A 24,559-nucleotide genomic window follows, 5' to 3' on the forward strand; every position below is an offset into this window, starting at 1 on the left:
GTAGCGAAAGGTTATTCCCAAATACCAGGAACAGACATTAATGAAACGTTCTCGCCTATTGTTCGTCATTTTTCACTTCGCATCCTGTTAGCTTTATAAACTGCATTTGGTCTTGACATTGAACATATGGATGTTCAGACTGCATTCCTATATGGTGATCTTGATGAAGAAGTTTACATTTGTCAACCTGAAGGCTACGTAAAGAACGGGAGGAGATGAAGATTTGCAAGCTGAAGAAGGCAATTTATGGTCTGAAACAGGCATCAGGCGTTTGGAATATGAAATTAGACGTGACTTTACATAAAATGAATGTAAAGAAGTCAGAATATGATTCTTGCGTTTTTTTCAGAATTGAGAAACAAAATATACTCTTTATAGCTGTTTATGTAGACGACTTGATCATTTTCTCTAATAGAAATAATAGGTAGAAGAAAGAATTGAAGAAAGGATTAATGAATCAGTTTCAAATGACAGATGTTGGTGAATTTATTTAGTGTCTAGGCATGAGAATAAAACGAAACAGGAAACAAAGGACCATTAGTATTGATCAAAGCAAATATGCAGCAAACATTCTCAAGAAATTTGGTATGGAACATTGTAATCCGTTTGCATATCCATTTGAACCTGGTTCAAAGCTACAAAAATGTGAAAATAAATTGACAGATGAGGAAAACCTTGTGTTACATCGCATTCCTTATCAGCAAGCCGTAGGATCACTACTGTATTTAGCTCAAAGCACAAGACCGGACATTGCATATACTGTGGGGGTTCTAAGCAGATTCAATTTTAACTATCGGAACATCCACTGGGAAGCGGTCAAACGAACTATGCGATACATTAAAGACATTGTCAATGTAGGACTAACTTTCCGAAAAATTGGAACAACTGATATTGAAGGTTTCTGTGATGCTGATTATGCATCAGACCTCAATCAGCGGCTATCGACTACGGGTTATATCTTTAAGTTAGCTGGGACAGCAGTTTCCTGGCCTCCAAATGACAACAAACTGTCGCTCTATCAGCTACAGAAGCTATGTATATGGCTCTATCAGCAGCAGCGCAAGAAGCGGTATACCTTCAAGGATTTCTTCGTGAATTGTGTATAACGCATAGTGAAAAACCAGTAAGTGTATGCTGTGATAATAGAGGTGCCATTGCACTGAGTCACAATGGTGTGCATCACGCTCGAACAAAACACATTGACGTGAGGCAGCAGTATATTCGTGATTTAATTAAAACACGAAAATTCAGTGTGAAACCTGTAAATACCGATGAGCAGCAAGCTGATTTCTTTGACAAAGAGATGCCTAAAGGTAAACATCAGTAGCGCTGACAAGCTGTGGGACTATCAGAGTTCACGAATTGACATTTCGAGAACTTGTGGGGGTGTTGGGAACATTGATATTTTACTCTTTGATGTGTTTTATGTATGGTAGTTTATGTTTCCTCCTTGATCTTCATTGTGTACATTGCTGAATAAATGGTCTCTAAAAATGTGTGTTCCTGGCAATATGGTTTATTGCGTATTTGATTAAAAGGTCAGCTTTATAATTTCATAGAGGACCGGACCAATTAGAGTCAATATCTAATAATGTTATAAAAAACTTTGAATAGTGTCATACCTTCAGTTCACCATGTATTTTCTCGTTTTACCAGCCAATGTCAGAATTTTAATACAGAAAGTATTGGCATTTGTCTGAACGTTATCTCCTGGACAGCATATTAACATTTAAAAATCGCATCCAAACTAAACTTCCGCAACTGAGCAGGTTGTGGGTAGTAGCTACTTATTATAAAGTAGTTCATTCGGCAATTAATAAACATGATTTTAACATTTGTGTCGCAAGAAATTTTGGTTCGTATCCTCTTCTGCGAAACTATTATGAGTCCACTCACTCCTCCCGACAACAGTGCAACCAACCACCCATCCTTATCGTCTTTTTCTACAGACAACGGGTACCCGTTTTGTTGAAAAAGGAAGAACATTCCTGTAGCACTTAAGAAAATTGTCACAAGGGGCTGGCGCCAACAAACAATTTGTTTGAAAACTTAGCTTACTGTACCTTTCTGTACGACGGAAAATTGTGTTTTTTTTAATAGAAGTCCCTCCATAGACTTCTACACTGTTTTTTTGTATCTACGCGTGTGGAGCAATGTTAAGATTATTTTCTACACTTAAAAAAAAAAAGACTTGCGATAGTAGATGCTATGACTAATAGCGCGTAACCATCAAATGTTTCAATGTTCGTACGGCACTGCATACATCATATGCTCCATAATTTTAGAACTTCAAGTAGTTCCTGCAATCTTAGCGTATTTCAGGGTCTCTTGCTTATTTCGAATGGCATATAATTAACTAATAATACTGCTCAGCAGGAGGAAAGTGCATATTTCATGGTAATGCGGAGTTCTAATATAAGCAACATCTTTGTTGCTTTCGATTACCAATTTATTAAAAAAAAATTGAGTAATATCAAGAGCGCTTCAAACTAGTTGCGGTCAAGTCATACAGAATAATGACATTGAACGTTTTTTAGTGAGACCCTGCCATCAAAATATATTGTTTCTCGTATTTTTTTTACATGACTATTATATACTGTATGACGTCATAAGGAATTGTGAGGGCGTCATTTGAGGAGATTTACAGAAGATCCAAACCAGGGTTTTGAGGTAATGTAATCATTTAATTTTGATGATATGTAAGACAGTTGTCGAACCATGGTGATTTCCCCGCGATTGTTATTATCCCCGAACCTTTGAGGCTTTTGTATAGTTTATTGCTTGGTAATTGGTGTGGAATGTTATGTTTCCACAGCTGTGTACGAGTGTAAGGTTTGTTTACAACAGAATTAAATCTTAACACTAGTGCGAGTTAATTATCATTGTAGTTGCAAATTACGACGTGACCCCAAAAAAGTCTTAAGGAGAGTAATAAAAGCGGTTCGTAGGTAATTAAACAGCTCATTTGAATTCATTCTTACATTGCAACAGTATTGTCATACGTATTTTAATGCTCTGTAGAGCTACGAACGAAGAGGCGCAACATCTGCACAGAAGGAAATACACACACACACGTACAAAAAAATTGTCCATGACCAGGACGATAAGCTAAGAGTATTGGAAATTAGTGTTTGTGAGTGTCAGTGTTTGTGAGTGTCAGTGTTTGTAACGCCTTGAGCGATTTGCTTATCAAACATGAAGCGAAAAGTTTTTCGAAATTGTCGAACAACTGCTCGTAGCTGTCGCTGTGACGTTAGTTGTAGGGTGATAGTTACGTTGTGCTTCCCATGCATTTTTCATAATTTATGTCATGTGTACAAAATAAAAGTTTGAAATTTGCCAGTATCTAAAACGCACATTCTGCATTTAACTTCCAGCTATAGTTTTTGTAAAGGAAAAATATGCTTACATCTGTTTGATACTCTTTAGTTTTTTTATAGGTTTAATGTAAACCTAGATTCACATCTTGTTCATGCATACATATCGGCTAAAATTAAAATTTATACCATTTTTACAGAGTTGCAACAATTGGATACTTGATATGAATATGTAGTTACTCAGTTGGAATTCGAACATAGTTATGAACGTTATGAAAATAATATTTGTTAAATGTAAGTGAGAATACTTAACAGTTGCATGTAGAGCAGGGTTAAATAGGTCTAATAAATAATTCACTTACATTAAGTAATATCTGAGAAAGTAATGTAGGCCTTGTAAACAAAGAAAACTTTAATCAGAAACTAGGTTTAGGCTGTTGTGAATCAGCAGTTTGCTTCATGCATTGTAGTTTACAATTTCTGACATAAGAGTGGGTCCTGTACTACCAAGCTTTTAATGTTTGTTAAGATAATGAACAGGGAGGTCCTGTGAAGGTTGAAATTATAAATGCTATTTTTCAGGCTGTCTGTAAAAATAAGGTGTTTTGTAGCCAAAAGCTTTGTTTTATAATGATTGGGGAATACCTACAAAGTAGATCAACTCTGAATCTTCATGATAAACAGGTAATGACATGCAGGTCATGTGCAAATAATTTTTTAGCCATTTGGTCGAAACCTTCCCTGTTTCATAGTTCTCTGCCAGTGGTATTTGATGAAAAGAATACTTATTCTGAAGGATGACTGGAGTGACTAACATTCTGATTCACAACAAGTATCAATAATAGCCAGTATTTACTATTTAGGCAGCCTTAGAGTCCTATGAAATTGCTGATGTAAAATGTTTGAGGTTAGCCTACCATTTTATATGAATAGTAAACACTTATACACACCTAAGTTAGCTTGCCTGTGTTACTTTATACGTTTAGTAAAAAGGTTTTTTGTTGTTTCGTTTTGTTTCTGGTGCAGAAGAATATGTCTTTAGGCCTGGAAAAAAAAGGGTGTGTTGAAATTGGTCACTTTATGAGAAGAATCCAGATACAGTTTCATTTCAAGACTGTTTTGTTGGGCAAATGACTACATCATAGTACAAATTGAAGCACTCGGTATTGCTTTGCCTATCCACAACTTTTAGATATGCTGCAGATCATTATTTCAGTACATCAGAGCTTTCATATTTACATTCTTTATCTTCCCCAAACTGCGACCATATTGACACATTCCAGCCGAAGCTAGACTTCCTGCTGCGCAAGGGATCAGTCTACAACCACAAACTATATTCCAAAAAGAAATATTATCAGTTTCATGCTCCATAGGTTATTTGCACAATAAATTGTAATTATGTGAAACGAGTAATTTTACATTCGCATTATGCTGCAGGACGAAACCAACAGCCACCAAGTTTGGTTGACTTTAAACTTGCTGGATAGATATTAACTCTGTGTAATTGCATTTTGAATACCCAGAATGTACATGGCCAGAAAATGGGCATGAGAATTGTTGAAGACAGCAAATCCAAAAGGCACTTCCAACAATTAATTACCTTTATTCCTGCAACCTGCCGATAGCAGTTTTTCCCATACAACAAGCGATAATACATTTGAATTAAAAAAACATAAGATTGAACACTGATGTGTTTATAACTTTGGAATCAAGGAATTTTATTAATAGTCATTGCCCTCTCAGAAGTAGCATGGAAATGTCGACAGGCAGAAGTTACTAGAAACTTGTGCAACAATAAAAAGATCGATGCACAATGCAAACAACACTTCCACCATCGTTCACTAGTGAAAGATCTTGCCAATAGCTCAAGAAAGTTCTGGTCCTATGTAAAATCACTAAGCGAGCCAAAGTCACTTGTCGGCCAGTCAGGTACTGCAGTAGGAGACAGTAAAAGGAAAGCTGGAGATCTTCATTTCACATTTAAGAAATCATTCACTCAAAAGGATGTTACAGACAAAACAACATTTGTCTGTCACACGCATACTTGTTTGGAGGACGTAACAATAGGTGTCACAGGCGATGAGAAGCAACTAAAAAAGTTAAAAACCAGTAAGTCACCAGATCTGAATGGAATCCCAGTTTGGTTTTACAGAGGGTACTGTACAGCATTGGCCTCCTTACTTAGCTTGCTGTTATTGCAAACCTCTCACTCAGTGCAAAGTCAAAGTAACTGTAAAAAAGTGCAAAGGGCTCCTTCATATAAGATGTAAGAAGGGTTAAAAGGACAGACCTGCAAAATTACAGACAAATATCTTTAATGGGTCAACAGAGCTACATGATTGCTTTTGGACTGGATTCCGCAGCAGGCCTGGTATTGCAGACTTCAAAGTTCCGTCTTACATGGCAATCATCTCTAATACATAAACTATGTAGACAAACCTTAATTTCACAGATATACCACTAATAGATGTCACAGTATACGAAATAGGTTCCCAGATATGTTAGTGGCTCAAAGACGAAACACTAATAGAAACCAATATGTTGTCCTTGACAATGAAATTTCATCGGAGACGAGAGAAATGAAATAGGACTGAACTTGTTCTCTATGCACATAGAGGCTCTGATGACTGTGGTGAACAACAATTGGCAACAGTTTGCTGATGACACTGTAGTATATGACAGTGTCATTGTTGAGTGACTGTAGAATAATGCAGGACAAGTTAGCATTTTTATTTGGTTTGGTGAATAGGAGTATGCTCCAAATGAGGAAAAATGTAAATTACTGCGGATGAATTGGTGGAGAAATGCTGTAATGTTTGGTTCTGGTACTAGTTGTATGCTGCTTAACACATCCACATCAATTAAAGATCTGGGTGTAATGTTGCAAAGTGTATTTAAATGAAATGAGCACCTAACGATGCTACAAAGGAAAGTGAATGGTCGACTTTTGTTTCTTTTGGGAATTGTAGGAAAGTATATCTCATTATGGAGGAGACTACTTATGTAGCACAAATGTGATCCATTCTTGAGTACATGCAGCTCTCCATGCTACTCTATCCTGTGCAAGCTTCATCACCTCCCAGTACCTACTGCAACCTACATCCTTCTGAATCTGCTTAGTGTATTCACCTCTTGGTCTCCCTCTAAGATTTTTACCCTCCACGTTCCCTCCAATACTAAATTGGTGATCCCTTGATGTCTCGGAATATGCCCTACCAACGATCCCTTCTTCTAGTCAAGTTGTGCCACATACTTCTCTTCTCCCCAATCCTATTCAATACCTCCTCATTAGTTACGTGATCTATCCACCTTATCTTCAGTATTCTTCTGTAGCACCACATTTCGAAAGCTTCTATTCTCTTCTTGTCTAAACTATTTATCGTCCACGTTTCACACCCATACATGGCTACACTCCATACAAATACTTTCAGAAACAACTTCCTGAAACTTAAATCTATACTTGATGTTAACGAATTTCTCTTCTTCAGAAACACTCTCTTTGCCATTGCCAGTCCCCATTTTATATCCTCTCTACTTCGGCTATAATCAGTTATTTTGCTCCCCAAATAGCAAAACTCCTTTACTACTTTAAGTGTCTCATTTCCTAATCTAATTCCCTCAGCATCACCCGACTTAATTCGACTACATTCCATTATCCTCGTTTTGCTTTTGTTGATGTTCATCTTATATCCTACTTTCAAGACACTGTCCACTCTGTTCAGCTGCTCTTCCAGGTCTTTTGATGTCTCTGACAGAATTACAATGTCATCGGCGAACCTCGAAGTTTTTTTTCTTCTCCGTGGATTTTAATTCCTACTCCGAATTTTTCTTTTGTTTCCTTTACTGCTTGCTCAATATACAGATTGAATAATACCGGGGTTAGGCTATGACAGGGTCTCACTCCCTTCCCAACCACTGCTTCCCTTTTGTGCCCCTTGACTCTCACAAGTGCCATCTGGTTTCTGTACAAATTGTAAATAGCCTGTATTTTACCCCTGCCACCTTCAGAATTTGTGAGTATTGTCAACAGCTTTCTCAGTCTACACATGCTAGAAATGTAGGTTTACCTTTCTTTAATCTATTTTCTAAGATAAGTCGTAGAGTCAGTATTGCCTCACGTGTTGCAACATTTCTACGGAATCCAAACTGATCTTCCCCGAGGTCGGCTTCTACCAGTTTTTCCATTTGTCTGTAAAGGATTTTTGTTAGTATTTTGCAGCCGTGGCTTATTAAACTGATAGTTCGATAATTTTCACATCTGTCATCACCTGCTTTCTTTGGGATGGGAATTGTTATATAGTTCTTGAAGTCTGAGGGTATTTTGCCTGTCCCGTACATCTTGCTCACTAGATGGTAGAGTTTTGCGAGGCTCGACTCTCCCAAGGCCGTCGGTAGTTCTAATGGAATGTTGTCTACTCCCGGGGCCTTGTTTCAACTCAGGTCCTTCAGTGCTCTGTCAAACTCTTCATGCAGTACCATATCTATTTCATCTACATTCTCTTCCATTTCTATAGTATTGTCCTCAAAAACACCAGCCTTGTGTAGACCCCCTATATACTCCTTCCACCTTTCTGCTTTACCTTCTTTCTTCAGAACTGGGTTTCCATCTGAGCACTTGATATTCATGCAAGTGGTTCTCTTTTCTCCAAAGGTCTCTTTAATTTTCCTGTAGGCAGTATCTATCTTACCCCTAATGATATGCGCATCTGCATCCTTATATTTGTCTCTAGCCATCCCTGCTTAGCCATTTTTCGCTTCCTGTCGATCTCATTCTTTAGATGTTTGTATTCCTTTTTGCCTGCTACATTTACTGCATTTTTATATTTTCTCCTTTCATTAATTAAATTCAATATCTCTTTTGTTACCCAAGGATTTCTACTAGCCCTCGTCTTTCTACCTATTTAATTTCTGCTGCCTTCATTATTTCATCTCTCAAAGCTACCGATTCTTCTTCTACTGTATTTCTTTCCCCCATTCCTGTCAATTGTTCCCTTATGCTCTCCCTGAAGCTCTCTTCAACCTCTGGTTCTTTCAGTTTATCCAGGTCGCATCTCCTTAAATTCCCACCTTTTCGCAGTTTCTTCAGTTTTAGTCTACCGTTCATAACCAATAGATTGTGGTCAGAGTCCACATGTGCTCCTGGAAATGTCTTAAAATTTAAAACCTGGTTCGTGACACTCTGTCTTACCATTATATAATCTATCTGAGACCTTCCAGTATCTCCAGGCTTCTTCCATGTATATAGCCTTCTTTTATGATTCTTGAACCAAGTGTTAGCTATGATTAAGTTAAGCTCTGTGCAAAATTCTACCAGGTGGCTTCCTCTTTCATTCCTTAATCCCATTCCATATTCACCTACTACATTTCTTCTCTTTCTTTTCCTACTATCGAGTTTGTCACCCATGACAATTAAATTTTCATCTCCCTTCACTATCTGAATAATTTATTTTATCTCATCATACATTTCATCAATCTCTTTGTCATCTGCAGAACTAGTTGGCATGTAAACTTGTACTACTGTGGTAGGCGGAGGCTTCGTATCTATCCTGGCCACAATAATGGGTTCACTATGCTGTTTGTAGTAGCTTACCTGCATTCCTATTTTCCTATTCATTATTATACCTATTCATGCATTATTCCTATTTGATTTTGTGTTTATAACCCTATAGTCGCTTGACCAGAAGTCTTGTTCTTCCTGCCACTGAACTTCACAAATTCCCACTAGATCTAACTTCAACCGCTGCATTTCCCTTTTTAAATTTTCTGACCTACTTGTCCAATTAAGGGGTCTGACATTCCACACACTGATCTGTAAAACGCCAGTTTTCATTCTCCTGATAACAATTTCCTCCTGGGTAGTCTTCACCCGGAGATCCGAATGGGGGCCTATTTTACTTCCGGAATATTTTACCCAAGAGGACGCCATCATCATTTAACCATACAGTAAAGCTGCATGCTCTTGGGAAAAAATTACGGCTGTAGTTTCCCCCTTGCTTTCAGCCGTTCGCAGTACCAGCACAGCAAGGCCGTTTTGGTTAGTGTTACAAGGCCAGATCAGTCAACCGACCAGACCGTTGCCCCTGGAACTACTGAAAAGGCTGCTGCCCCTCTTCAGGAACCACAGGTTTGTCAGGCCTCTCAACAGATAACCCCCTCCGTCGTGGTGGCACCTACGGTACGGCTATCTGTATTGATGAGGCGCGCGAGCTTCCCCACCCACCCACCACGCCAATGGGGGGGTGGTTAAATAGATTTATCAATTTTCCTTATCATATGAAGGAGATTATCAGCTTAAACATCGTAACAAAGCAGTTGTACAGGAATTTGTAATCACTATTTTTCTAAATTTGTCATTTTGATCACATTTCACCATCTTATGCATAGCTACATTGGCTATGTGTGTAGAAGGTTTTTCCCTTGAACCATATGATCAATATGATCAAAGTATAAAATCCTACACATTTATACACACCCATAACACTCTTGTCTGAACAACACAGCAAAAATACTTCTTCCAACCAGAGAAAAATATTCTCTCTCACACTCCCTTACACAGGTGCATTCTCTGTGTCATTTGCTGTAAGATGTGCCTCATTTTGGAATGGTCTCCCTCACTATAGTTGGGTTACTCAGCGCCTGAACAGTGAAGTGATGAGTCAAACTTTGCTTTATCGAAGAATTGAATCCTATCACTAGCTTGAATGGGGCACATGTCCTGTTCCGTTTCTTGAAACAACAACAACGCTTGAATTTGTTTCTGTCCACATCCCTTAACCCATTACAACTAAGTAAATCGGCACTCTGAACATTGTTTAAGTAGACTTTGTTGGAAGAGTCTTGAGTGCATAAAACCAAATTTCCCACTCAAATGCGCAACATTTCCATCATTTTATGTAAGGGTAGAGTACTCAATGGACATCACTTGACGCACACTGTTAGATGCTCCATTTCTAAGCAATATATTTTACATCGCAAGTTATTTCCTGTCGCTGTGTGTACAAGTTAAGGAAGTATCATTCTGATATGAAATTTTTCAGATTGTCTAGAAAAACAGTGACCCATATGCACGGTTAACAGTAATATGTAGTCTCTTTGCTTATGATGTTTCCTGCAGGTTTCTGTTTTCCTTGGCAGGCTGTGTATCTTCTAGTGGTTTACCATCTTTACTGCTGGCGTTAATTTAATTTCTTAGGAAAATGACATGTTCTTAGTACATACAACACTCGCAACTTCAAATGCTTTGTGTGTGTTCATTTAGTTACATTCTTATGTGAACCAAATGATTAGCTAATTTACAAACAAGGACCGCTAGAGAAGACTTTTGTAGCAGTTTGACATTGCGAATAAAGTTGGTGTTTGAAAGAATATTTTTGTTGCATTGTTTTACATTTTTGAGTGGGGGAAATAATAGTTCATTCTATTGTATCCATGTTCAGCAGATGTTTCAGGTATATTGTTCAGTACATTGTATGGCCTTACCACTGTCTCTAGGCTAACTTGCGAGTCAGCCATCTTCTGTCGTGTAATAGTGTCTGTGAGAATGGAGTGGATTAGTGCTTCTCTGCTGGAAGTTGTTGGAGGTGTAGTTGGTGAGTTGTCAGAGTTCTTTATTGTTAACCATAAACAGACACCGTGCCTGTGGTATGGAGATTACATACGATAGATGTCGAATCCTGCACCCAGGTGCGGTGGTGCGGACATGCCACTGTAAGCACTTCCTGGTGAGGCAGCCCAGTGACAAGAAGCTTTGGCTGTCATTGCAGTCCAAGTAGCTAGTTATTGTGGAGTCAAGATAGTGTGACAGCATGCCGACTCAGGCGGCTGTAGTGAGGCAGGCCCAATATCAGCCTTGGTTTGATGTCTGGATGATGAACCCAGAACCAATGGTGGGCATTCTGCACTTGATGACATTGGTTCCCAATGGCTTGTAACTGGGAGGACATCAGTTCATACCCAGGACCTTGAGGTGGCAACAGGACCACCAGTGTAGGGTCTCGCGGAGATGGTGGAAGAATGAAGGCGACCTGATGGATAGACTGGCAGGTGGTGGTTGTTGGTTCTCAGCTTGGTGTCATCACAGATTGCTGTATTAGAAGAGTGATGGTGACCTCGTGGCAGAGACTGACAAACAGTGAGCATCAATGTGTAGCCCAGCCATGCCAGTGACCTGCAAAGCTGGCCTGGAAGTATATATTGATGAGGCGCTCTGTAACTCCGTTATCAAAGAGAGATTTGAAAGTAGGTGGATTTTGTAATCGGTCAATAACCACGATTCTTTTATATAGGTTGAACATTGATAAAACTGACAAACAACAGGGATGAATTCCTGACTGGAAATGGAGGAACAAAGGTCCTGTGAAGATGTACTGGAAATGCCTCATTGCCATGGTAGATGGCTCTGCTGAGTGAGAACATTCCTCTGACCACTCGTTGTGTGTTCCTTGGTGTTGCAGGCTGTGTGATGGATGCAGTGTACTGTAAGCAGCAGAATGGTCTGGTATTCACATCGGAAACAAGTTGAGATGGCGTTAGTGTAAGGCCAAGCAATTGGAAACTGTAGAGGGGCAAGACCGCTGTATCAAAACAGTATCCTCACAGGCACCAGCTCCATCACACAACATTTTAAGTCCTTTTTGGGCATTTGTGTTATCATTGGTCCTTTCAAACGGACAGATGTGATGGGAGGTGGTGGACTGTGTGTACAATAGATTTGGAGGACCAGATTCTACAGGATGTTGGGATGAATCGTAGTACAAGCTCCAGGCAAGTGGCCTGCTGACATGGTCAGCCAAAGTAAGATGATGCGTATCCTGCATGACCACTGCTACTGTCCCTATCATCTGCACCGAGTGCAAGGATTATCAGCAGTGGGTTTCCCTCTATGGGAAGGATTTTGTCGATGGTTTTTGTGCCAGACCATCACAATTACTGGATTTCTGTCATCAGTGCTCTTTACTGATGAAGCAACCTTTACCAGAACTCGCATCATTACTCTGCATAATCTTCATATGTAGGCTCCAGCCAATCCTCGGGGAATGGTTGAAGTGTCTCATCAGCATCAGTTCAGCTTCAATGTGTGGCCTGGTTATTATTCCACAACGCCTCGACAAAGACCACTTTGAATATCTGTTGGGATGTGGACAGGATGCAGCTCTGTAATGCATTCTGGGAAAATTTGTTGTCATAGCATGTGCACCATCCATTTCCAGACATATATTCATAGGACTTTTTTCTGTCATTTCCAGTCAGGAGTCTGTCCCTGGAGTTTATTAGTTTTATTAATGTTCACCCCTGTAGTTATACTTGTAGTGACTTTTATATCTGTGTTATGTTATATAATTGTTTTAAGAAACCGTTTTTGTTTTTCTGTGAAATGTAACAAAATGGAATTGACGAGCTTTTCAGTGCCTATCGTCAGTATGTGGCTAAGACGGGCATGTTAATGCAGGAGCCAAGTGGAACTGCGTACTTCAGTACTGTCAAAATTTCCAGTAGGGTACTTGTTGCCCAGAGAACTGGGTCGCTATTGGCGAAACTGTTGGTGCGGTGAAATACTGTGGCAGCTGGCTGTAAACTCTCACCATGAATACTGCCCTGGGCTCCTATCTGGGTCCATACCATTACATTTCTTCCGTTCTATGAGTAATTCGAACCGCTGGATTCCTGCTTGAGAAACTGACTGTTACAGAAGGACTAACAGTTCTACAACTGGTTACACTTTGTAGTCTTCTACCTCAGTTCAAAGTAGCCACTTTTGAGTAACCTGTACTGTTTTGTGGCATTCTTTCCTTATATATTTACACTGTGTTCACTGTTTCACTTGTAAGAGACGCAGACATGGAGTCATTAGGTTCTGTTTTGCACTGGGTTCATTCAACTCTCTTTCTTTAGTCCAGTAACCAGCTGTGTCATTCCATGTTGTAGGAAGGGGGATACAGATAAGAGTGGTGTGCTCAAGTAAATTACATTATGTGCACACAGTCCGTGTTATCGGTTCATCCCCCAGCTCCTCCCAGGTACAGTAACTGAGTCTGTCACTGATATAATGGGAATTGGATGACAGGAAGACAACAAACCAAAGTTTATGAAGACCCTATGAGTGGCTAAGACAAAGTATGTTTTGCGAGTTACATTTGCTGTTGTTGAACCACAATTGTAACCCTCCATTGCTCAACCACTTAAACCTCTAACAGATTATCTTCTGATACGAAGTAATGGCATAAGAGAGTATGTATTGGACGAGGTGAATGGTTCTCTACTGGAGGTGGATGGAGGCATAGATCATGAAGGCAGTCAAATTTTGTGAAAGTTCTTTATTATTAACTACGAACAGATGTAGTGCGGCCTGCTGCAGAAAGCAGATGACGACCGTTGAATCTTGCAGACAGATGTGCTGATGTGGACACACTGCTGTAAGTGTTTCTCAAAGAGGCAGCCCGTTAGTGAGCCTCCTTGGCTACCAGCAATTCCAAACGGACAGCTATTGCAGTGTCCAGATGATGTAACAGTGTCCTAGTTCAGATGACCAGAGCGAGGCAGGCTAGTGGCCAGCCTGGTGGGAGATGGCAGTGATGTCTGGTGGCAAACGAGAGACCCATGGCCGCGGTGCTGCATCTGGTGGCTTCTGACCTCAGCTGCGTTAACTGTATGCAACCAGTGCTGCTAATATGGCACTGGTCTCCAGTTTGGCCCTGTATGTCAGACAAATCATCTTTTACTTGGAAATTTGTCATTTATTGTGCAGACCCTCATTATAAGATTAAAGAACTGTGCTTAAAAATACTACTGTCAAATGTTGCAAATCATCATGTTAACAGGTGCAGTTTGTATGGGGAAACTAAAAATATTGTTATAGTATCTAATTTATATTCATTAATACATAAAATGTAACTTAAAAACAAGTTTTGTGGTTTTTACACATAACAGTCCACTTCATTTTTATCCTGGCTTAATTTGTTTGTCCTTAGAGAAAGCTAAAATGATACTTTCATGTAATCAGAAAGGACTTTTCCTATCTTTTTGACAGGCATTGTGAGATATGTACTTCTGGTTAAGCCCATTTGGCTTTTTTAACCATTATCATTTAAACCGAAAAATTCAGAAGCCACATACATCAATCAGAATTTTTGACAAAATATTTGTATGTGTAATTTATCAAAATCTGAAGAACCTAGCATTTCTTGCTTCAACTTGTCCAGTAGGTCATTGTAATCAGCATAAAATTGGATGAACTTTTCCTGGTATATTTTTTGTGGTAATTATCTATAAACTTGACAGACCACTGAAAGATCTAAGAGGAAACAAAGCCCATGGAATAGATGAGATTTTCTCAGAACTTGTGAGAGCTTCAGGACAGCCAGCCATTACAAAATTATTCCACCTGGTGTGCGAGATATACCAGATAAGTGAAACACCGTCACACTTCAAGAAGAAAGTAATAATTCTTCTTACAAAGAAGGCAGGTACTGACATGTGTGAATACTACTAAGCCACTAGTTTAATCAGTTATGTTTGCACAATATTGACATTAATTATTTACAAAAGAATGAAAAAGACTGGTAGAAGCTGATCTTGGGGAGGACGAGTTTAGATTCTGGAGAAATGTAGGAACACATATGGCAGTACTCCAGTAGACAACTTGTTTAAGACAGGTTGGAGAAAGGCAAGTTGTGTTTAAGCATTTGTGAATTTAGAGAAATTGACAACATTGTTTGAAATTTTGCTCCTAGCAAGGATAAAAGTTAGGGAGTGAAAGATTATTAACAACTTTTACAGAAACCACACTGCAGCTATAAGGGTTGAAGGATATGCAGGGAATCTGTAGTTTAGAAGGGAATGAGATAGTTGTATTGTATCACAAATATTATTCAATCTGTATGGTGAGTAAACTGTGAAGGAGAAGTTTGGAAAGGGAATTAAAAGCTCACTGAGCAGAAATAGAAAACTTTAAGGCTTGCTAATGACATTGTAATTCTGACAGAGATGGTGAAGTACTTGGAAGAGCAGTTGAACCGAATGGATATTGTCTTGAAAAGAGATTATAAGATGAACATCAACAAAAGTAAAACAAAGATAATTGAATGTAGTGAAATTAAATCACGCACCGCAGAAGAAATTGAGAAATCAGGGGGTTAGAAAATGGGACACTAAAAGTAGAAGATAAGTTTCTTTCTTTTGGTAGCAAAGTAACTGATGTTGGCTGAAGTAGAAAGAATATGAAATGCAGACTGGCAATAGCAAGGAAAGCATTTCTGAAAGAGAAGAATTTATCAAACTTCCTGGAAGATTAAAACTGTATGCCGGACCGAGACTCTAACTCGGGACCTTTGCCTTTCGTGGGCAAGTGCTCTACCAACTGAGCTACCCAAGCACGACTCACACCCTATCCTCACAGCTTTACTTCTACCAGTACCTCGTCTCCTACCTTCGAAACTTTACAGAACCCCTCCTGCGAACCTTGCTGAACTAGCACTCCTGAAAGAAAGGATATTGCGGAGACATGACTTAGCCACAGCTTGGGGGACGTTTCCAGAATGAGATTTTCACTATGCAGTGGAGTGTGCGCTGATATGAAACTTCCTGGCAGATTAAAACTGTGTGCCGGACTGAGACTCGAACTCGGGACCTAGTTCTGCAAGGCTCTGCTAACAGTATACTATGTCTTCCATATTGCTGGCAATGGGTTCTACACAACACTGGTGAGTACTTTGAAGGACAGTAACAGGTGCAAACACACAACTCTTTAGTATTGGTTGTGAATAAATAGTTGCCACTATTTAAGTTACTACCGTTGTGTAACAGGTGTGACAGAGAAGTAGGTGATTTGGCAACCCTGGAAATAGCATGTTACGTTAGAAAGCAGAAAACAGGTGTGGTGCCAGCTGGACAACAGACCTTTGTCATTGACCCTGCTGTTGATGTTAAGCCAAAGTTGCATTGTGGACCAGTGAGCAAAAAGTCATTGGCGTGAAGGCATACAAAGACAATGATGGCTGCATGGCAGTGCACGTCATGCCCCAGTCCTGTCAGCATATGCTATCAAAGTGTGGGTATAGAACTTTGAGGAAACGTGTGATACGGTGCAAAAGTGGGGTGGAACTGCAAAACACATGTGCACACCAGAGATTGTTGCAAGATTGGAAGAAGCCTTCAGCCAAAATCCCAGGCATTCAGCACCCATACGAAATTCAGATAGTGCAAAAACTGAATGTGGATGACCTGATCGTGAGTGCTGAGACCAAGATTTACGTGTCAGGCTTTGTAAATAAGCACAACTTTAGGTACCGGTCATATGAAAATCCTGAAATTCTTCATGAAACGCCACCCCACAGTCAGAAAGTGGTAGTGTGGTGTGGCATATCATTGTATTGTTTGAAATCATAGGACATTATCTGGAAAGTGTTGCAACAATGCAGTTAATGTGAGTATATATTTTTTTTGTCATCAGTCTACTGACTGGTTTGATGCGGCCCGCCACGAATTCCTTTCCTGTGCTAACCTCTTCATCTCAGAGTAGCACTTGCAACCTACGTCCTCAATTATTTGCTTGACGTATTCCAATCTCTGTCTTCCTCTACAGTTTTTGCCCTCTACAGCTCCCTCTAGTATCATGGAAGTCATTCCCTCATGTCTTAGCAGATGTCCTATCATCCTGTCCCTTCTCCTTATCAGTGTTTTCCACATATTCCTTTCCTCTCCTATTCTGCACCCTCCTCATTCCTTACTTATCAGTCCACCTAATTTTCAACATTCGTCTATAGCACCACATCTCAAATGCTTCGATTCTCTTCTGTTCCGGTTTTCCCACAGTCCATGTTTCACTACCATACAATGTTGTACTCCAGACGTACATCCTCAGAAATTTCTTCCTCAAATTAAGGCCGGTATTTGATATTAGTAGACTTCTCTTGGACAGAAATGCCTATTTTGCCATAGCGAGTCTGCTTTTGATGTCCTCCTTGCTCCGTCCGTCATTGGTTATTTTACTGCCTAGGTAGCAGAATTCCTTAACTTCATTGACTTCGTGACCATCAATCCTGATGTTACTCCGCTACACCGGTCCCAAGCCCGGGACCTCACCATACAAGAGGTGAGGAAGGAGGAGGGGGAGGAGTAACAACCTCGTTAAAAAACCAAGGTTCACCTGGCTCGGGTGATAGCACCTTGTAAGGGCTCCTTGCTAGGACTACAGTGAAGACCTCAACGGTAGTGAAGGCGGAGGGAATAGTTCTCGGTACGGCGGAACTAGCGGAAGAGGCAACCAAAGAAAAAAATCCACTTGGCGTCTGTCTTGAAACAAGCGGCTGAGTGGTCAGTGTCTGTCCACCAGTGGTGCGGCTGAAAACCTTTCCTCGGAGCTAATAACCTCGAGTAGAATCCTTAGGGGACTTGTTCCCCTAACACAACAAAAATCAACAATGGATACGCACCTTGTAAGAGATTTTACCCCAGGGAGTAATCAATCTCCAATTTCTAAGGAAATTAAAAGTAGGCATTCGAATTCTGGGGGCCTACAGCAATGTGCGAAGGATGAGTCTGAGCATCCTGAAACCTGCCTTAAGCAAGCAACAAATAAAATTAAACACAAAAATATAAACTACTTGGCAATGTTCAACGTAAACTCACTTCTAAAAACAGGAAAACTTAAAACGTTAATAAATTTTATAAAGCAGAAAAATATAATGGTAACTGCACTCCAAGAAACAAGGTATACTGATGAACATTCATTTGATTCAGAGGGATTCAGAATCTTCAAAGGGAAGCCAGGAAAAATAGTTATGAAGAATGTACCCCAATTTGGAACAGGATTCATTGTAAACCAAAATATATTAAACTCGATAGTAGAATTTAAATCTGTCAATGAAAGGCTTTCAACATTAACCTTCAAATCAGTTAACAAACTGTATACCATTGTAAACCCACATGCACCAACAAATGAGAAAAACAGAACACAAAAAGAACAAACATAAATTTTTTGGCAGGAACTGTCAAACACCTTAGACCAGATTTCATCCAAAAACACAATAATATTGTTGGGATACTTTAATGCTCAAATCGGCAAAGAACGTCATCACCAATCCGTAGTAGGCAAATTCCCTGCACATAAAAGAACCAGTGCAAATGGAGAAAGACTTATTAGTTTATGCAGAGAACATGACATAGTTCTAAAGTCTACATATTTCAGAAAACTCCCTAGAAAACAAACTACATGGGTATCCCCGAATCGAGCCTGTGGGGAGAAACAACTTGACCATGTTGCTGTAAGCAGACTGTCTGCATCAGAGATACTCAATGTAAAAGTTGCTAAGAGTGCAAGTTTAGATTCAGATCACTATCTATCTGTTGTTAAATTCAAAATTAGACCAATATATAAAAGAAAAGGCGAATATCAACCTAAAAAGTTTGACACTCAGAAATTAACCAATGAACACAATTTCAGGACACTTTTGGAAAAGAAAACACCTAAAACATGGGAACAACTTCAAAAAGATATAGTACAGACAGCAGAAGAAACCATTCTCCTTAGCAAAAAATGGAAACATGCCTGGTGGAATGCTGAGTGTGACAAACTAATGCTAACAAGACAACGAGCTTGGAACATTGGAATGCAAACAAAAATGATAAAAATAGGAACTCCCTAAAAGAAGCCCGGAAGCAAGCTTCAAAAGGCCTTAAAAAGATCCAAGTTCAATACATAAAAGACCAACTAGCAACAATAGACTCCAACTTCAAACAGAACCTTGCTAGGGACTTTTACAAAATTTTTAAAAGTAGCTTAAAGAAATACTCTCCTCCTCAATTTATTTTTCACGGACCCAAAAACGCAGAAAACTGCATACAATAGCTTAGAGAACTGTAGAATACTTGCTGAATATTTTGAAGAACTACATAACTGTTATCCACCGAAAGAAAAATTTAATTTCAATATTGTAAACCCAACACCACCAGTCTCCAAGCCGCCAACCACAGAAGAAATAAAAGAAATCATAAAAGAGCTTAAAAATAATAAAGCCCCTGGAGAGGATAATATAGTTGCTGAACTATGGAAGTACTCTAGTGGCAACATGATACAGTGTCTATCAGAAATACTAAAAGAAATCTGGACAATACACAGATTACCACCAGACTGGACATCTGCATTAATACAACCACTACATAAAAAAGGGAAGAAAACAGATCCTAGCAATTATAGGGGAATCTCCCTCTTACCAGTGACTTATAAGATCTTGTTTAAGGCGCTTTTAAAAAGAGCAGAAGAGGTACTTGACAAACAGCTAGGAGAGTATCAGGCTGGATTTAGGAAGGGAAGGTCATGTGCAGAACAAATACTAAATTTAAAGAACATAATAGAAATGAGGAAAATCAGGAACTTAAAATATGTAATTACTTTTGTGGATTTTAAAAAAGCCTATGATTCAATTGACAGAAATACACTGCTTGATATCTTAAAAGAATTGGGACTCGATGCTAAAACAACTGCAATAATTAAAGGTACTTCGACAAATACAAAATCGAAAGTAAAATTTAGGGGAGACCTCTCAAAATCGTTTGATATAAAGTCAGGTGTTCGACAGGGAGATGGTCTGTCACCTCTGCTTTTCAATTGTCTCTTGGAGAAGGTAGTTCGAGAATGGAGGAAGACCATCAATACTAAAGGGATTCAACTAGGGAGAAATCCAAACAAGATCACTGTCGACTGTTTAGCCTTCGCAGATGACATGGCATTGATTACAGATTCACTAGATAATGCCCAAGAACAAATAGGAGAACTACAAAAACAAGCAGCCAAAGTAGGACTACAAATATCCTATGAAAAAACAAAGTTTATGACAAACATCTGTGATGCTCCTCAAAATATTGCAGTTGACAACAAAACAATACACAAAACAGATTCCTTTAAATACCTAGGAGAATGGATTACATACAATGCCAAAGAAAAGATAGCTGTAGAAACTAGAGTGCACAAAATGGAAAGAGTGTTTCATATGACCAAAAACATTTATAATAAAAAATCCTTGTCCTGGAACACAAAATTAGGACACTACCAAACAGCGGCCAGACCTGATGCTTTCTATGCGACAGAAACACTTAAACTAACAAGAAATGGAGATCTTGAGAAACTAGAGAAGGTCGAAAGAAGAATTTTAAGGAAAATACTGGGAGCTAAAAGAAACGATAATGCTGAATACAGGTTAAGACCAAACAGAGAGCTATATATGAAAACGGAGAGACTAACTGATGTAATGAAGAGTAGACTACAGTTTTTTGGACATATATTCAGAATGGATAACAACAGACTAACCAAGCAGATATTCACATTACTCAATAGCTACAAATCCAAGCCAGCATGGTTCATAGAGACTGAAAAGGACATTGAAAATGCTGGAGTTACAATAGACACAATAGAAAACAGAACACATTTCAGAAAGGCAGTTCAAAAGGCAGAATTTCAGGAGAGAAAGAAAATAATTAGACGAAAGTGGACTCAAGAAGAAAGGGAACAACATTCTAAAAGGATGAAGGAAATTTGGAAACTGAGGAAATCTAATACAATGAAGATTAGCCAAAGTTGATTCATCGTACCCTCCAAATGGGTTATTCGAAAGAAGAAGAAGAATCCTGATGTTAAGTTTCTCGCTGTTCTCATTTCAACTACTTCTCATTACCTTCGTCTTTCTCCGATTTACTCTCAAACCATACTGTGTACCAATTAGACTGTTAATTCCGTTCAGCAGATCATTTAATTCTTCTTCACTTTCACTCAGGATAGCAATGTCATCAGCAAATCGTATCACTGATATCCTTTCACCTTGTATTTTAATTCCACTGCTGAACCTTTTTATTTCCATCATTGCTTCCTCGATGTACAGATTGAAGAGTAGGGGCAAAAGGCTACAGCCTTGTCCAACTCCCTTCTTAATACGAGCACTTCGTTCTTGTCCACTCTTATTATTCCCTCTTGGTTGTTGCACATATTGTATATGACCCGTCTCTCCCCATAGCTTACCCCCTACATTTTTCAGAATCTTGAACAGCTTGCACCATTTTATATTGTGGAATGCTTTTTCCAGGTCGACAAATACTATGAACGTGTCTTGATTTTTCTTTAGCCTTGCTTCCATTATTAGCCGTAACGTCAGAATTGCCTCTCTCGTGCCTTTACTTTTCCTAAAGCCGAACTGATCGTCACCTAGCGCATTCTCAATTTTCTTTTCCATTCTTCTGTATATTATACTTGTAAGCAGCTTCGATGCATGAGCTGTTAAGCTGATTGTGCGATAATTCTCGCACTTGTCACCTCTTGCCGTCTTCGGAATTGTGTGGATGGTGCTTTTCCGAAAGTCAGATGGTATGTCGCCAGACTCATATTCTACACACCAACATGAATAGTCGTTTTGCTGCCACTTCTGGTTAGGAACAGTGCACTTTGACACAATTAACAAAGCATGTCACCAGTGTCGAAACAGTATTTCACAAACCTCCTACTCTCTCCACCATGCAGTACTTTGCACGTGGGCATTAAGCAGTTGCAGGTTGGTAGAATGAGTAACACCCTGTGTGCGCGTGTGTTTAAAAGCTGTACTTTCAGAAGGTCATAAGTGTGTACTATCAGAATTAAGGTGCCAGTTTTGATGGGGGATCAACTGCTGAAGTTGATTTCTTGCAAGCATATCTTAGCTTTTCTCTCCTTAAAATATGAGGTCAACTGGGTGATTTCCTTGTAAGATGACATTTACGTGATGCAAGTGTTAACACATTAGGGCCAATATTTCTTATAATATTAATAGATAATTATGTTTAAAATGAGATGTGTATAGACATTTATTCAATATGTTACGTGCCAAGTCTGTTTTGTCTAGCCTATCATTTGGCCTGCTAGATTATAATTCACTGAAATTGACTAGCATCCAGGGCTCTGTTTACGTTAAGCAAAGCAGTACTAACATTGCAGTACTGTTTGAGGTTTATATTCATTTAGTTCTTTGTGGCACTTGGGTCATTGCAAACAAAGTCTTTAGCCTTGAACATGAAGATATCAGTTGTAGAATGTGAAAGCAATAGTAGTGAAAGTATTTGTGCTAAAAACAGTGTAGAGTCGTTTCCTCATCCGAGGATTAGGAGGAGAATTTGAAGAATGTCATGTCAGGAGATTAACCACAGCTTATACCGTGTACCTCCCCTTCTAGTTTCAGAATTGAAGATTGTAATTCTCATATGTAATACGAGAAATGTGCTGTGAACTATTTTGTGTCAGATAAATTGTTGGAGGAAATTCCTGAACAAACTAACTTATATGCATCATAGTAATTAGAAGGTGAATACTTCTAGAGTTTCAGTAAACAGACAGTGGCAAACACAAATGAAATACAGTAGAGTCTCATTAATTCAAACTAATTGGGACCAGACCTTGTTTGGATTACCAGTTTGTTCGGATTTGCTGGAATTACGGTGATGAACTGTAGACTGAAGTATACCAAGCAGATAAGTAGGTACACTGTGGTAAAAAATGGGAACAAGTGTGGAACAGTGGTTCACTCTCACTCCCTGCCCTTGTTGTTGTGCATTGTTGAGACCTTTGTAGTATCTGAGGTCAGTGCTATGCCAGTTGGCTCGCAAAGCGCTTGGTTATGTTTGTTATCGATTGCTGGCACTCGTAACAGTTATATTGTATTCGTTCAGGTGTAGTGGTGTACGTATTTTCGTCATGAGTAAACGGAAACATATAACGTTAACTCTCAAAGAAAAACTGAATGCTTTGAAGTTGTTAGAAAATGGTGAGAATGTATCTAAACGGGCAACAGAACTAGGTGTTGGTAAAGCAACCATTTGTGATTGGAAGAAGAACTGGGTAAAGCTTGAACAATCCTATGCAATGTCTTCGGGAAAAATACTCAAAATATGGCAGTCTTTGAAACAGTCCCAGTACGAGAAAGTGGATGCAGCTCTTTTCCTTTGGTTTGCACAGGAAAGAGAAAGGGGGAACTCTTTTGAGTTGAGCACTGGTTCAGGAGAAGGCTGTTTACCTGAACAAGTTAATGAATTGTGATGAGTCTTTTAGTGCAGTATGGTTTGGTTGGATAGATTCAAAAAACGTCATGGAATCTGTCAGCTAACAATTACTGGAGAGAAGCTTTCTTCTGACAGTGATGTAGCGAAGGAATACTTAGGTGAGTTTGAAGAAATAAGAGGCGGAAAGTATTTTCCCAAGAAATTTATAATGCTGGCATCAAAAGCAGAAGACCATGCGCCTGGTTTTAAAATGTCCAAAGATTGTGTTACTTTATAGCGTGCAGCAACGCTGCTGGTAATCACAAGCTGCCTTTAATGCTGATCGGCAAATCTGCCACGCCCAGAGCTTTTGAAAACTGCAATGTGAAGTCTCTGCCCGTATATTATTGCAACCAGAAAAAAAGGGTTGATGCATGGTAAGCTGTTCAGAGAATGGTTTCACAGCCAGTTTGTTCCCTCTGTTCGACAGTTTTCTGAGGAATATCATTTGTCTCCCCGTGCAATCCTTTTGATTGATAACGTGCCATCTCACCCCAGCACTAAAGAATTATGTGATGGAGAAATTGTGGCGCAGTTTTTGCCCCGAATGTTACACCATGTCTGCAGCTGATGGACCAGGGCATATTGCAAACATTAAAACTGATTTACAGAAATTAATTTTCAAGAATGCTGATCCAAGATGATAACATTCCTGTAGTGGACAAAATAAAAAAGACCAGTGTGAAGGGTGTTGTTTATTGGATCACTGAGGCGTGGCAGGATATTTCAGAAAATACTTTGAGAAAATCGTGAAGAAAACTGTGGACATCTCTCGAATTTCAGGACAATATAGTTGTAAATGAATAGGAAAATCTACAGCAAATGATACAGACAATCCCTGGATGTGAAGAAGCTAGTGAAGCAGACGTTAGATGAGTGGATGACAGCAGATGGGGCATGTGTGGAGAACCTTACTGACGCTGATGTAGTTGCTGCTGTGACTCAAGACCAGGAAGAAGTGGACTGCTGTGAAGGAAGTGACAATAAGCATGAAAGTGACAAAGGAGAGCTGTTGCCACACAGTGCTGCAGCAGAAGCCCTTAACATCACAGTACGTATTACAGACTGTCCTCATTACGCCGGAAAAAAAAGACTGACTGTTTGTCATCTAAAAAGTAGGGATAAAATGTCTGCTGTATTTTAGTAAGTTTGGCAGCTTTTCTATCATTGCTATGCGTTGTTTAAACCTAATG

General features: G+C 39.3%; 1 protein-coding gene across 3 annotated transcripts in view; it reads left to right on the forward strand.

Moving 5' to 3' along the window:
- The first annotated feature begins 2,265 nt into the window (after nt 1–2,265).
- The window catches only part of LOC126268226 (ataxin-2 homolog), a 301,295-nt gene continuing 279,001 nt past the window's right edge, over nt 2,266–24,559 (forward strand). The window contains exon 1 of one of the 3 annotated variants that reach the window (XM_049973865.1): nt 2,266–2,670. The gene's annotated coding sequence lies outside the window, so the exon portion shown is untranslated. Of the gene's footprint in view, nt 2,671–2,738; nt 2,833–24,559 lie in introns of those variants that run through there. The other 2 variants (XM_049973866.1, XM_049973867.1) reach the window with 2 other exon arrangements.

Source organism: Schistocerca gregaria, chromosome 4 (assembly GCF_023897955.1).
Source record: "Schistocerca gregaria isolate iqSchGreg1 chromosome 4, iqSchGreg1.2, whole genome shotgun sequence".
Lineage (NCBI taxonomy): Eukaryota > Metazoa > Arthropoda > Insecta > Orthoptera > Acrididae > Schistocerca > Schistocerca gregaria.